Source organism: Lynx rufus, unplaced genomic scaffold, assembly GCF_022079265.1.
Source record: "Lynx rufus isolate CCGP_SWC_20201006 ecotype Redwood Valley unplaced genomic scaffold, mLynRuf1.p SCAF_5, whole genome shotgun sequence".
NCBI lineage: Eukaryota > Metazoa > Chordata > Mammalia > Carnivora > Felidae > Lynx > Lynx rufus.
The window spans coordinates 18,412,461-18,425,621 of NW_025814867.1; positions in this window are offsets into that span (position 1 = coordinate 18,412,461).

Below are 13,161 nucleotides of genomic sequence, written 5' to 3' on the forward strand. Positions count from 1 at the left end.
GATGGGGGGCTCGAACTCACGGACCGTGAGATCGTGACCTGAGCTGAAGTCGGAGGCTTAACCGACTGAGCCACCCAGGCGCCCCAACTGATTACCTATTTAAAAGGCAAAATGTACATGATTGATGGTGGATTGGATACTGAGGATGGGAGAAAAGGAGGCGTCAAGGGTAGGTAGATGGTAAGGCACCTGGGTGGCACAAGAAAGCGTCCAACTTTAGCTCAGGTCCTGATCTCACTGTTTGCAAGTTCAAGCCTCGAGGCTGTCAGCGCAGAACCTGCTTTGGGTCCTCTGTCCCCCTCTCTCGCTGCCCCTCCTCGCTGCCCCTCCCCCGCTTGCCCACAGGCTCGCTCTTGCTCTCTCTCTCGCTCGCTCTCTCTCTCAAAAATAAACAGTTAAAAAAAAAAAAAAGAATGGGTGGATGGTTATACCATTCACAGAAGATAAAGAGCACAGGACCAGTTTGGTACTGGAGAAATCACAAACTCAGGTCTGAACGAACATACAGAGTTCCAGGTATCTTAAGATATGCAACTGCAGCTACCAAGTAGGCAGTGTAGACAGAACCTTAGGGAAAATATTCACATGTCACTTCTTCTACAGAACATGAAGTAGAACCATATTAGCTGCTACTAACAAACAAACCCCACGGCTTTACTGACTCACCACAACTGAAGTTCATTTCTCATTCACGGAGCAGTCGAAAGCAGGTTGTGAGAAGCTCCCGTTCATATGCAATGCAGGCACACAGGTTTCTCCCTACTTGTGGCCTGCTCCTCCCCTCAGGCATCCTAGGCCTCTGCATTCAGGCAGAAGGGGAAACAGAGTGGGGAACACACACCTCAACAACCTTAACCAGGCAGTGACACACACCATGAATTACACATCACATCTCACTATGTTTCACTGGTGAGAATAGAGCCCCCACTGAGCACCTACTTCCTAGAGTAGTGCTGCCAGATAAAAAAGGATGCATAGCTAAAGTTGAATTTTGGAAAAAAAACAAAAAGAATCATTTTTTGGTATAAGTATGTCCCAAATATTATACTTGAAAGTCAAACGTAACTAGTGTCTTATTTTTCACAATTGCTTGCTTGCTTCCTTGCTAAACCTAGCAACCCTATCCCAGGGATGCTATCTAACCCTATCTATGCAGAGGTCACACATTTTGATGTACAGTTAGTCATTTATGCCATAGGATACAAATGACTTAGAGCAGACTTCCCCCATATTTCCTGTGCAGGACACGGGTTGTTTATAGCAACATGTTCTCGAGTTTGAAAGACCAGGAAAGAAGAGCCTTAGAAATAAAAGATGAATGAGGAGCACTCTTAGCAAACCTTAAAGTCAAAAAATACAAATCAATGTAATTTATTCATTTAGCCATTGGGCATTTATTGAGCACTTACTACGTTCTAAGTGCCATGCTCGGGGCTAAAGATGCTGAGATATTGCAACCCATGCTCTAAGAAGCTCATAGCCTTGGGAGTGGGAGCAGATGGAAAAATAAACAGCAGGTGAATATGTAGCACCTAAGTCAAACTGATAGGAATCCAGAAGGTTTCCCAAGAGAGATGGTGGCTGAACTGAGCCTCAGAACTGAGCCAAGTAGGAATCCACCAAGTGAAGGTGCACAGATTGTTACATCCATTCATGGAGTAGTAAGGTACAGGACGTACCTTCACACTGTAAACAACTAGAAAACTGGACAAAATATATGAAACGGTTGACATCAGGCAGAGAAGGCCTGTAATCTCTGAGAGAAAGGAAATAAGTAAGGTGAACCCTTCCTACAATTGACCTGGTTTTCTGCCTAGAGGTAATTTCTGGATTTTGCTACAGGGAAGGGAACCCAGACAGAACCTGGCAGACTGACTTGAGTTAAGGATACAAAGATAGGCCCTTTGGGAGGCTAAAATAGCTGGAATTCATACGCAGAAAAAGTTTTCAAGAAATCTGCACGGGGTCTCCTCAAGTCTTCAACTGAATACTAATCTGTAAAGACTTCGATAAAGCTCCACAAAGCCAAAAACAGGACAACTGCTAGCAGCTGAACAATTCCCAGAGCCTAGGAGATGTTTAGGTCCCCCCAGCCAGAGTGGAAACAACTCATTAAATAGAGGAAATTCAAAGAAATTCCAGAATTGTCATGCCTTAGTAGCAGAGTGAAGGGTACTCCAGACAAGTCCTAACAAAACTTAAAAACAAGCATAGAAAGGATCAACTGATCTGCAAGTAAGTTGATTGCCTACCAAAATAAACATCAACATTCTATTTAGACAAAAAAAAAACTAAACACCCAACAAAATAACATTTATAAGGTCAACATCTAAAAAATTACTAGACATGGAAAGAAGCAGGAAAATACGATCCACATCCAGGAGAAAGATTAGTCAAAAGAAACAGACTCAGAAATAACAAGGATAATGGGATTACCAAGTGAAGGTACGCGGGAAGGGGATGGAATCCAAACCAAGAGAGTGGGTGGAATACACAGGGCTTCTGGACAACTCACCTGGAGACTGTCCAGTTCCTTTTGGTTGCACTGGTGAGAACAGGGTATTTGTGACAGACACCCACTATCATCAGAAGCAAATGTAGAGGTAGGCTCCATCTGGAGAAATCTAGAAGACCCAGGTCGGTCTTGCCTACTGTCAAAAGAATGGCTGCCTTCCGTCCCCACTAAGGCACTTCAAGTTCCCTGGGACAAGTTGGAATCTGAGTGTCTCTATTCTAGTCAAAGCTTTCTCACTCATTTCTAAGATGAACTTGGATTAAATACATGCATTTCTAAGGAAAGGAAAGGGAGTTCAGCCTTAAGGAGCACTTACTGTATGCCAGATACTGTACTAGGCACTCTGACATACGTTGTTTCACTTAATCCTCATACTAGCCTGAGAGATACTTATCTCCTTAGAAATGGAAACACTTAGGTCCAGAAATTAAGGAGTTTGTCTGTGGTCAATCGTGTAAAGATGGTTTGAACTGCAATCTGCAAAAATTCAATGAATCAAACTTTGATGAATGCTTTTGAAGTCCTCTTGCATAATGCAGCCTTTGTAGTCAAGCACAACCAGAGTCCAAATTCCAGTTCAGCTACTTGCTAGCTGACAGCCTTTGGAAAGTTCCCCAGCTCTTCAAGACTTAGATTCTACATATGTTCAGGGGGAAGAGTAAATCCCTCTTTTTATGATCATAGGGAAGATCAACTGAGAAGATTAAGAATGTAAACTGGGGCGCCTGGGTGGCTCAGTCGGTTGAGCGTCCGACTTCAGCTCAGGTCACGATCTCACAGTCCGTGAGTTCGAGCCCCCCATCAGGCTCTGGGATGATGGCTCAGAGCCTGGAGCCTGTTTCCGATTCTGTGTCTCCCTCTCTCTCTGCCCCTCCCCCGTTCATGCTCTGTCTCTCTCTGTCTCAAAATAAATAAACGTTAAAAAAAAAAATTAAAAAAAAAAAAAGAATGTAAAGAACTCAAAATAGGGGTAGGAGCATAGGAGGTATTCAACAAGGCACACTCTCACCCTCTGTCCTCCTCCTTCTTTGTTAATTAAATATCTGATCTGAGCTTACATCACGTTGGGAGTGGGGAACCAAAGTTACAACAAAATCAAATAGAACCTTTCAGCAAATGTGTCAGTGGTTCTGAAAGTGAGGTCCCTGGACCAAGCAAATCAACACCAGCTGAAATTTGTTAGAAATTTACATTTTCTGACTCCACTCCAGACCTACTGAATGAGGAACTCTGAGTAGGGCCCAGCTGTCTCTATTTTAAGGAGCCCTCAGGTGATTTGGATGCACACCAAAGTTTCAGAACCATGTATATAATAGTTTTGCCATCACATTAATTTCACTCAAATATTACAGAGACCATGGGTAGATCACAATAACAATCTCACAATGGCTATCCTTGGGTTTTATGCATTATTTTCAGGTTACTGTAACGTACTCTGCTGATTAAACCTCGCTATGCGAAAGAGTAAACCAAGTGAAATGATGTTGCATTAAACACCTTACAAAAAGAGATTCTCTAAGCTATTGATTTGATACAAAAAGATAAATGTCAAGAAGTTCTTCTTGAGAAAATTCACTTAAGTGGCCAACTGGAGGAAGTGAAGACTAAATTGGGAGCATCTTCCCTAATCCCAGGAAGAGGTAAGCATAGATGGCACTTCAGAAATCCAACCAATTTCACAATTTCCTTTTAATTTAACTCTTCCTGCCCCAATCCCTTTCATTAAATCTGGGTTCCTAACTCATCTACTCTTTTCCCAGCTTGAAAATCTGGAAAACAGTAAAGTGACTTCGATCCAGAAATCACGCACTTGTCATTAGGTGCAAAAATTTATGCGCTCGAAGACCTCAAAACACTGAAAGCTTTAAAACAAGAAAGGGATGTGGGCTGGGCAGCTGAAACCAATCATGCGGGAGATATGGCATCTAAAGTAAATGGTACATCTGAATACTTAGAATGATTCTCAATTATATTAAAGTAGTTTTCATTTTTTCCAATGGCTATGCTACTCCTCCACATCTCTCTCCCAAGGCTCTACTCTTCCATGCTTGCTTGCAGATGATTTCAATTGTTTTCTATTTTCTTAATCTTCTCTATTATCTCTGCTGTTTTTTCTTCCTCATTTCACGATTTTTTTTTTCCTTGCAAGGCACTCACGCAGCGTCTGATGCTTCTACAAACGCAGGGATTTTTCTTCCTGTCCTTGAAGCGACAGCTTGTCTTCCCTCTGAAGTGTCTTTGTCGGAATGCCTGATAAACTGTTTATTTTTCCTAACAGCTTTCCTTTTTTGCCTGAAAAACAAACATTAACCAAAAAAGTCCTTGTTTCGCTCAAGCGATACTTTTTACGCAATCCCTGGTGCTAGAGCGCCGCCTGCTGAGAAAATGAGGATTAGCAGGTCACGCAGCCTTTGGTTCAGCAAAGGATAAAATTATTGGATTGGAGAGGCCATTTTCTCATCCGATGTACAGATTCTTCAGGAACAACAAGTGTCATATTCTTGAGAGTCCCTCTTCTCAATACCCTGCAGAAGTCCCTATACTTATCCCTAACAAAGCTACACCACAGTAAAATAAAATCCACCATCTACCAAATACTTAACAAAATGCCCCGTGTGGAATAGAACTGACCACCAGTGAAGTGAAGTAGGACCTTTCTCTGAACCAAAGATATAGAACCCGTGACCTCATATGGCAGGCTATTTCCCCCATTACAGAGAGCCCAAATGATTCCAATGGACTTTCTTCTAATAAACCGAAGTCAGCTTTCTATAATCCTCATAGCTTTTATCTGCAATTCCCAATTCTACTTCTGAGACACCACAAGATTTAATTACTTTTCCACACGTGAGCCCTTTAAATATTGGAAATATCCTACCATATCTACCTAAACATTCAAACTGCGGCTTGCTTTCCATTAAATATAACCCAGGAAAATGTGATTGTGTGTGCAACTTGTTATGGACTAAATGCATCACTCAAAATTCTATGTTGAAGTTGTGCCCCCCAAGATGATGATATTTGGGGGTGGGGGGGCCTTTGGGAGGTAATTAGGTTTAGATGAGGTCATAAGGGTGGAGTCCTCATGATGGGATCAGTGCCCTTTTAAGAAGAGGTACAAGAGCTTTCTCTCCCCTCCCCGCTGCCTTTCTCTCAATCTTCTCCCTCTCCAGCAAGAAGGCAGAGTCTGCAAGCCATGAAGAGAGCCTTCACCAAAAATCCAACGCTGCTGCACCCTGACCTCAGACTTACTGCCTCTAGACTGCAAGAAATAAATTTCTGTTGCCTAAGCAACTCAGTTTATGGTACTTTGTTCTAAAGTGATCCTACTCTACACAGCACTATTATGTCTTGCAACCGTCCATAGTATAGTCTATACCCTACAGGTTTTATTTCCTGGTAGTTACACTTTCAAGTGAGCTAACTGGATGTCCCTATTCTACAGTTGAGACACTGAGGCAAAATTTTATACATATATATATATATATACACATACACACATATACACACATATACATATATACACATATATGCCACAGCAAGTTTTTGCCACAATAGTTTTTAGAAAAAACTCCTCACCAACTGCTGATTTGCCATCTACACTGAACTCAAAATTCTCATTTTCAAGGCTTCTCTTGTTACTCTGACACATTCATGATACCCGGTTTCTCAGAAACTTACATTTTCAACAGTAGCCTGGGAAATTTTCCCGCTAGTTGGCCCATTTGTGAAAAACACAAACCCCGTGTGGTAGATTGAAAAAATGACCATAAATTCTTTTTCTCTTTGTACCTATGCCCTAGCAATGTCATGCTGTAGTTTCTTCCATCAAGTAGTCTTTTTCTCCACTTGTGGGCTGGCGTTGAGATTTTCTCTTACGGAAATGATACTGTACAAGGTCAGAACCCATGCCTCAGGAGGCTTTGTGTGTTCTTGATTTCACTCTTGGAACCCTGAGTTGCCATGTGAATAAGTCCAAAATATTATGCTAAAGGAAAAGGACAAGTGAGCACCTGGAGAAAGGTCTCGTTCATCTGAGCCATCCAAGCTGAATCCATTACAGGCATAACTCAAAGATATTGCAGGTTTGGTTCCAGACCACCTCAATAAAGTGAATAGCACAATAAAGCAAATTAAATAGGTTTTTTTGGTGTCTCAATGCGTATAAAAGTTACATTTACCCTACACTATAGTCTAATAAGTCTGCAATAGCATTATGTCTAAAAAACAATGGACACACCTTAATTTAAAAAATATTGCAGGGTGCATGGGTGGCTCCGTCAGTTAAGCGTCCAACTCTTGGTTTTGGCTTGGGTCATGACCTCACAGTTCATGAGTTTGAGCCCCACATCGGGCTCCACACTGACAATGTGGAGCCTGCTTGGAATTTTCTCTCCCTGTCTCTCTGCCCCTCCCTCACTTATGCTCTCTCTCTCTCTCAAAATAAATAAATAAAGTTTAAAAAAATGCTTTATTGCTCAGATATGCTAACCATCATCTGAGCTTTCAGCAAGTTGTAATCTTTTTGCTGGTGGTCTTTCCTCCATGTTAATGGCTGCTGACTGATCAGGGTGAGGACTGCCAAAGTTTGGGGTGGCTATGGCAATTTCTTAAAATAAGAGAACAATGAAGTTTGCCACATCAATTGACTCTTCCTTTCACTTGAACACTTCATTGCCATTGTAGAGTTATTAATTGGCTTAATTTCAATATTGTGTCTCAGGAAACAGGGAGGCCCACGAAGAGGGAGAAAGACAGGGGAATGGCTGGTTGGTGAAGCAGTTAGAACACAGACAATATTTTATCAGTTAGGTTCATCCTTATTATATGGGTGCGGTTCATGGCACCCCAAAACAATTACAATAGTAACATCAAAGATCACTGATCACAGATCACCGTAACAAGCATAATGATGAAAAAATTTGAAATATTGCAAGGATTCCCAAAATGTGACAGAGAGACACAAAGGGAGCAAATGCTGTTAGACAAATGGCACCAAGAGACCTGCTTGACCGAGGGGTGACACAAACCTTCAATTTGTAAAAAACGCAGTATTTGCAAAGTACAATAAAACGAGGTGTGCCTACATAAGCCAGTCAACCCAGCCAAACCACCAGCTGACCAGATGCAAGAGTAAACCCAGCCAAGACTAACCAAGCCCACCCTAGACTAGCTCTTCCCAGCTGAGCTCGCCCAAATTAAAGAATAACCTACAGAAGCACGAGCTAAATAAATAGCTATGATGCTATATGAAACCACAACATCACCTATAGTGCACTATACCCATAAATAATTAACTTGAATCTAATCAAGTCTTTAGAAATAATTTCCAGTTTACAGGAAATAGACGGGATAAAAAAAAAAAAAAACAAGCTGACTTCTGTTTGGTGATGAGGCAGGTATAAACAAATAAGCATAGGGGCGCCTGGGTGGCGCAGTCGGTTGAGCGTCCGACTTCAGCCAGGTCACGATCTCGCGGTCCGGGAGTTCGAGCCCCGCGTCAGGCTCTGGGCTGATGGCTCGGAGCCTGGAGCCTGTTTCCGATTCTGTGTCTCCCTCTCTCTCTGCCCCTCCCCCGTTCATGCTCTGTCTCTCTCTGTCCCAAAAATAAATAAAAACGTTGAAAAAAAAATTAAAAAAAAAAAAAACAAATAAGCATACACTTATGCTCATTCTACACACATATTAATTTACACTGTTATTTTAGTGTTTTAAGTTGGAGAATGCCCTGAGAACCTTGGGTACACATTTTCCCAGCAGTTCTCCTTACTGTGCCTAAAACCTAAATTAGTCTTTAAAAAAAAAAAATAGAAATCAAATCATTGTCCCAGCAATGTTCTGTGTTCTGTAAACAGAAGACATAAGGTTGCATTTCAGGGATCCTGAGGAATGCTGAAGTCTAGCCACTTTAGAACCTATGATGAAGAGGGGCAACTGGGTGGCTCAGTCGGTTAAGCATCCAACTCGATTTCAGCTCAGGTCATGATCTCACAATCTCATTGTTCGTAGGATTGAGCCTCAAGTCAGGCTCGGGCTGACAGAGTGGAGCCTGCTTGGGATTCTCTTCTCCTCTCTCTCTGCCCCTCTAACAGCTCGTGCTCTCTCTCTCTCTCAAAATAAAAAAAAAAAATTAAAGAAAAAAAAAGCAGCTGTGATGAAGATTTATCTATATGCAGTCTGTGAATTGATCACTTTTCAGTTAAAATTTTTTAGGACCATTTTAACAGTCAGTCTCTGAAACCCAGCCATACAGTCTCTATAACTCACACAGAGTTAGGGAAAGCCATCAGAAGGGCCATTTTTTATCTCAAATTTTCTATTCTCATTGACATAAAGAAGGATTATGATCAACTTCTCTAAGAGGCTGGTAATAAATCAGCTTTGGGGGTTTGAACTAGAAATGCATAAATATGACAGAGGTTTGGGTTCATCTGGTGTCAAGAACAGTTTGGTGCTTTGAAATTCTTTTTAATATTACATATTTTAAAAACCAAAAACCTATTTTCTGAAGGCTTTTCTCCTTCATTTCTAAATCCAAGTGTATCATCAAGGAAAATGGAATCCATGTGCTGTTGAATGCATTTACACTCCATTCATTACAGTGCAATGACGCTGTATAACACTGACATTTCCTTTTGTAGGAGTGACTTCCAAGTTCATATGATTCTGAGGCTAAAATTTCAGAGAACTTTCTTCTCCCAGCCCTCAAAGAGTCCCAGCATTTGTAAACCACACTCATGACTCCTCACTGGAACACCAAGTTTTTAAGAGTTTTTGTCCAAATTTAAAATATTCACACGATGGAAAGATTTCTAGATTAGTTAAACAAGTCATTCTCCTTCCTTCCTTTGTCCTTGATTCTAACTGCTTTGGATAAAGAGGATGAGATGGTTTCTTTATGAAGCAGCAGTCAGCGCAATCTTACTGCTGAATTCCGAAGTAAGGAAAGAAAAGGCACACAGTCTGAGTGCAAGGTGCTCCCAGACTCTTCACAAAGCCCTTTTCAAAATATCATCTTCCAGTAATACCGCATCCTCAGACAGCAGATGAGGAACTGATAATGCCACAGCTGGGGGGGTGGGGGGAATGCTAATGTGAACTCAGGTGAATATTTTTACCTCCCTGGGCTTCCAGTGACTTCTCTGGAAAATGGCAGGCTACCCCTACCCCAAAAGGTGTTCTGTGAGCATTTCCTCAACACCACCAGTTTCCCCAGGGTAAGTGTTGCAGTTCTATGACTGCATAACAAAGTTCTCCAAGTGTAAAAGTGTAGAACAATCATTTTTTTCTTTTTCATAGATTCTGAAGGTCAGGCATTCGGGCAGGGCTTGACTGGACAGTTCTCACTTGGGGGTGGCAGTCAGATATCGACTGAGGCTGCAGAGACCTGGAAGTTCGACGGGGCTAGTTCACTAGCCAGGGCTAGCTAGCTGACACTAGCCGTGGCTTGGGAGCTCAGCGGGGGCTGCTGACCACACACGGCCTCTGCATTGTGGCAGTCTCACGGTAACCGTACTTCTTACATAGCAGGTCAAAGCTCCAAATAAATGCAAGTACCCCAGCAACAAAGGTCGAATCTGCGTGGCTTTGTATGACCTAACCTTGGAAGTCACGTGAGATCACTTTTATCATACCCTGCTGGTCAAAGCAGTCCCAAGCTGGCCTATATTCAAGGGAAAAAAAAGCCATAGATCCCCATCTCTGAATGGGAAGCGTGTCAAGAATTTGAGGATGAGATTCTAAAACCACCACCACCACGACGGATAATCACACAGAGAGAAGCAGACACTATTGCTGCCCTGCCCGTGTCCAAGTTCACCTATAACTGCCGAGGACAGTTCCTGTGATTGCCGACAACGACTCACTTCAGGGGCCCAGGCCTCTGTTTCTCAGCCTGAGGGCTTTCTCTGTAATGTGGGAAGAGCTCGGCCCTCAGGGGCAAACAATAATAGAATCAGTGGATAATACTCAACCTCCTCAGCCCTTGGCAGGACAGTTCTGAGGCGTGTCAGAGTGGTGCCCAACATGACAAAGCGCCACTTGGCCTCAGCAGCAGCCAGCTCATTAACACCTCCTGTACTGGCTTTTCTCCCTTCTCTCTCCAGCTCTTCCTCCCTCACCTCTGCTTCCTCGTGTCCAGCACCCAACTTCCTGTCCTCCAGTCTGCTTTTGGGAGCACCCAAGCTAAAACACCCATTATATGTGCCCTGATGAGAGAAAAGTTGAGAACTGTTGCAGCAGATGACCTCCCCAGTCTAAATTCCTGCTATTGTGATCAACCATTTCATAAGCGTGGGTAACTGGCAAGGTCTACGATTGCCCTGAGTGCTCAAAGAAGTCGTAGGGTAAAGCCAAAACTGCCCCAGTAACTGGGTGGGTAACTTTCGTAAATGAATCCTACTTTCCAAATAAAGTACTTCCTATAGCAAAAAAGGAGGTCCCTTCTTGGTCCCTTAAAAGTAGCCATAAAAATCAGTACTGAATGATGGCTTACGGCCTGAAAAGAAATTAAACAAGACTGAAAATAAACACATCCCAGTAAAATCTAAACTTTCATAGCTAGCAAACTTCGGGTAATTGCAATTCCTGTAGGCAAGGGGAAGTTTTATTTTATTGAGGAGTTTTCCTTTATTCTTTAACTTCTCAATCATGCCTCCTGGAAGTATACTACAACCCAGGCCCAAGGTGTGCTCTCAAATTAGCTTATCAGATGAATCAGTCTTCCCTTGGCTCTCAAGATCTTTTATAATTAGTTTTGCAACATATGCATACAGTGGCTATGGGCAAAGCTCAGAGGAATGAGAAAACTCATTTAGAACAGTTGCCAGAGTTCCAGTGTTTTCTCAAGCTTAGCCAGTTAATTCTACTTCTGGGCGTAACCAAGAATGGGTCCCCAGATCTGCCAGGCTTTTTCTTCAAGTTGGAAATGCCTCGAGAACCAGTCTTCAGTTTCTTTGGAGTGGTCTTTGGATGTCCCACCTGAATGAAAGAAGGGTAGTCCCAGAAATGACAGAAGTCTATCATTTGTCAAACACTGTATTAAAATGGGAGTTTAACTACATATATGCCAACCATCCCCAAACCTCCTTAACTCCCATAGTCTGTCACCAACAAAGGTAGCAAAACTGCATGGGACACAGCAATGCGGTTGTTTTCTTGAAAAAACTCCAGAGACCAAATTATACAATTTCTAACACTGGGCTATTCAGGGGCCTGGTAAACACAGAAACCACAAGAGGGGAGGGAAGGGAAAAGAAGTGGGGGCAGGATGTCTGCTCTAATTCCGTATTCACTCTGCTGTGCTCTGTTTTACAACAATGTCAGCTCTATGGAATAAAACCAAACGTGGTTTCTGTGTCTTTAAGGCCCAGGCAACTTGGGCAATGGGTAGGTTGCCATAGCAACTTGTAATTCTACTGTCTACTAAATTGAAAAGCAACAATAGAAAATCCCCAGCAAATAAAGTGGGATACCTCTCAATGATAATTATCTGTTTATCACAGTCTGGTTTTGAGTTCTTAAAACTACAAACACCTAGAATCCTCTGCTATATTTGATTGAAGCGGGGCTAATATTTTCTTTTCTTTTCAAAAGCTCTCAGGCAGAAGAGAAGAAAACAAACAAACAAGTTTCTGAGAGAGTTTAGATGTCAGCCTCATCTGTGGGCCCAGAGGAATGCTTCCACTATGCATACACACATACAAAAGGAGAAAGCAGGATTAAGCAACTCAAAAATCTATAGCAACATGAGGTAGTAAAACCTCAGCCAGTCTTACATCAGACTTCCTTGAAAAAAGGCCTGAGACCATAAGCATGGAGATGTGTGCTTTGCAGATACACACACAAAAAAGTGTTTTAAGATTATAACCCCAATAAAACATCAAAAAGCTCTTCCATCCACAGCCAATTAATTTAAATTTATTGGAAGATTGTTGGGCATCTTGTAAGACACTAAAGCTACAAAAACAAGGAAGACCCAGTCTCTGACCTCTATAAGCTCACAACTGGGGAATGGGGAGAAAGACACATAAATTATATGGCCAGTTTTCCCAAGTGTTACAGACTGAATTGTATGCTCCAAAGAATTCATATGTTTTAGTCCTAACACGCAGTACCTCAGAATGTAACCATATTTGGAGATATGGTCTTTAAAGAGGTCACTAAATTAAACCAAGGTCATTACGGTCAGCTCTAATCCAATCAGACCGGTGTCCTTATAAGAAGAGGAAATTTGGACACAGACATGTACAGAGGGAACATGATGAGAAGACACAGGGAGAACACAGCCATCTACAAGTCAAGGAGAGAAGCCTGGAACAGAGCTTTCTGTCGTGGCCCTCAGAAGGACGCAACCCTGCCAACACTTTGATCTCAGACTTCCAGCCTCCAAAACTGTGAGAAGTAAATTTCTGTTGTCTGCCACCTAGTCTGTGGTACTTTGTTCTGATAGCCCTGGCAAATGATTACCCGAAGCTCTATTCTTCTAGAGTAGTGGTTCTCGATCTTTCAGCTGCATCAGAGTCACCTGGAGGACTTATTAAAACACTACTGGGCCCCACCTCCAGAATTTCTGATCCAGGAGGTATGGGGAGGGACCCTAGAATCTGCGTTTCTAGTAAGTTCTCAGGTGATGTTGTTGCTGCTGG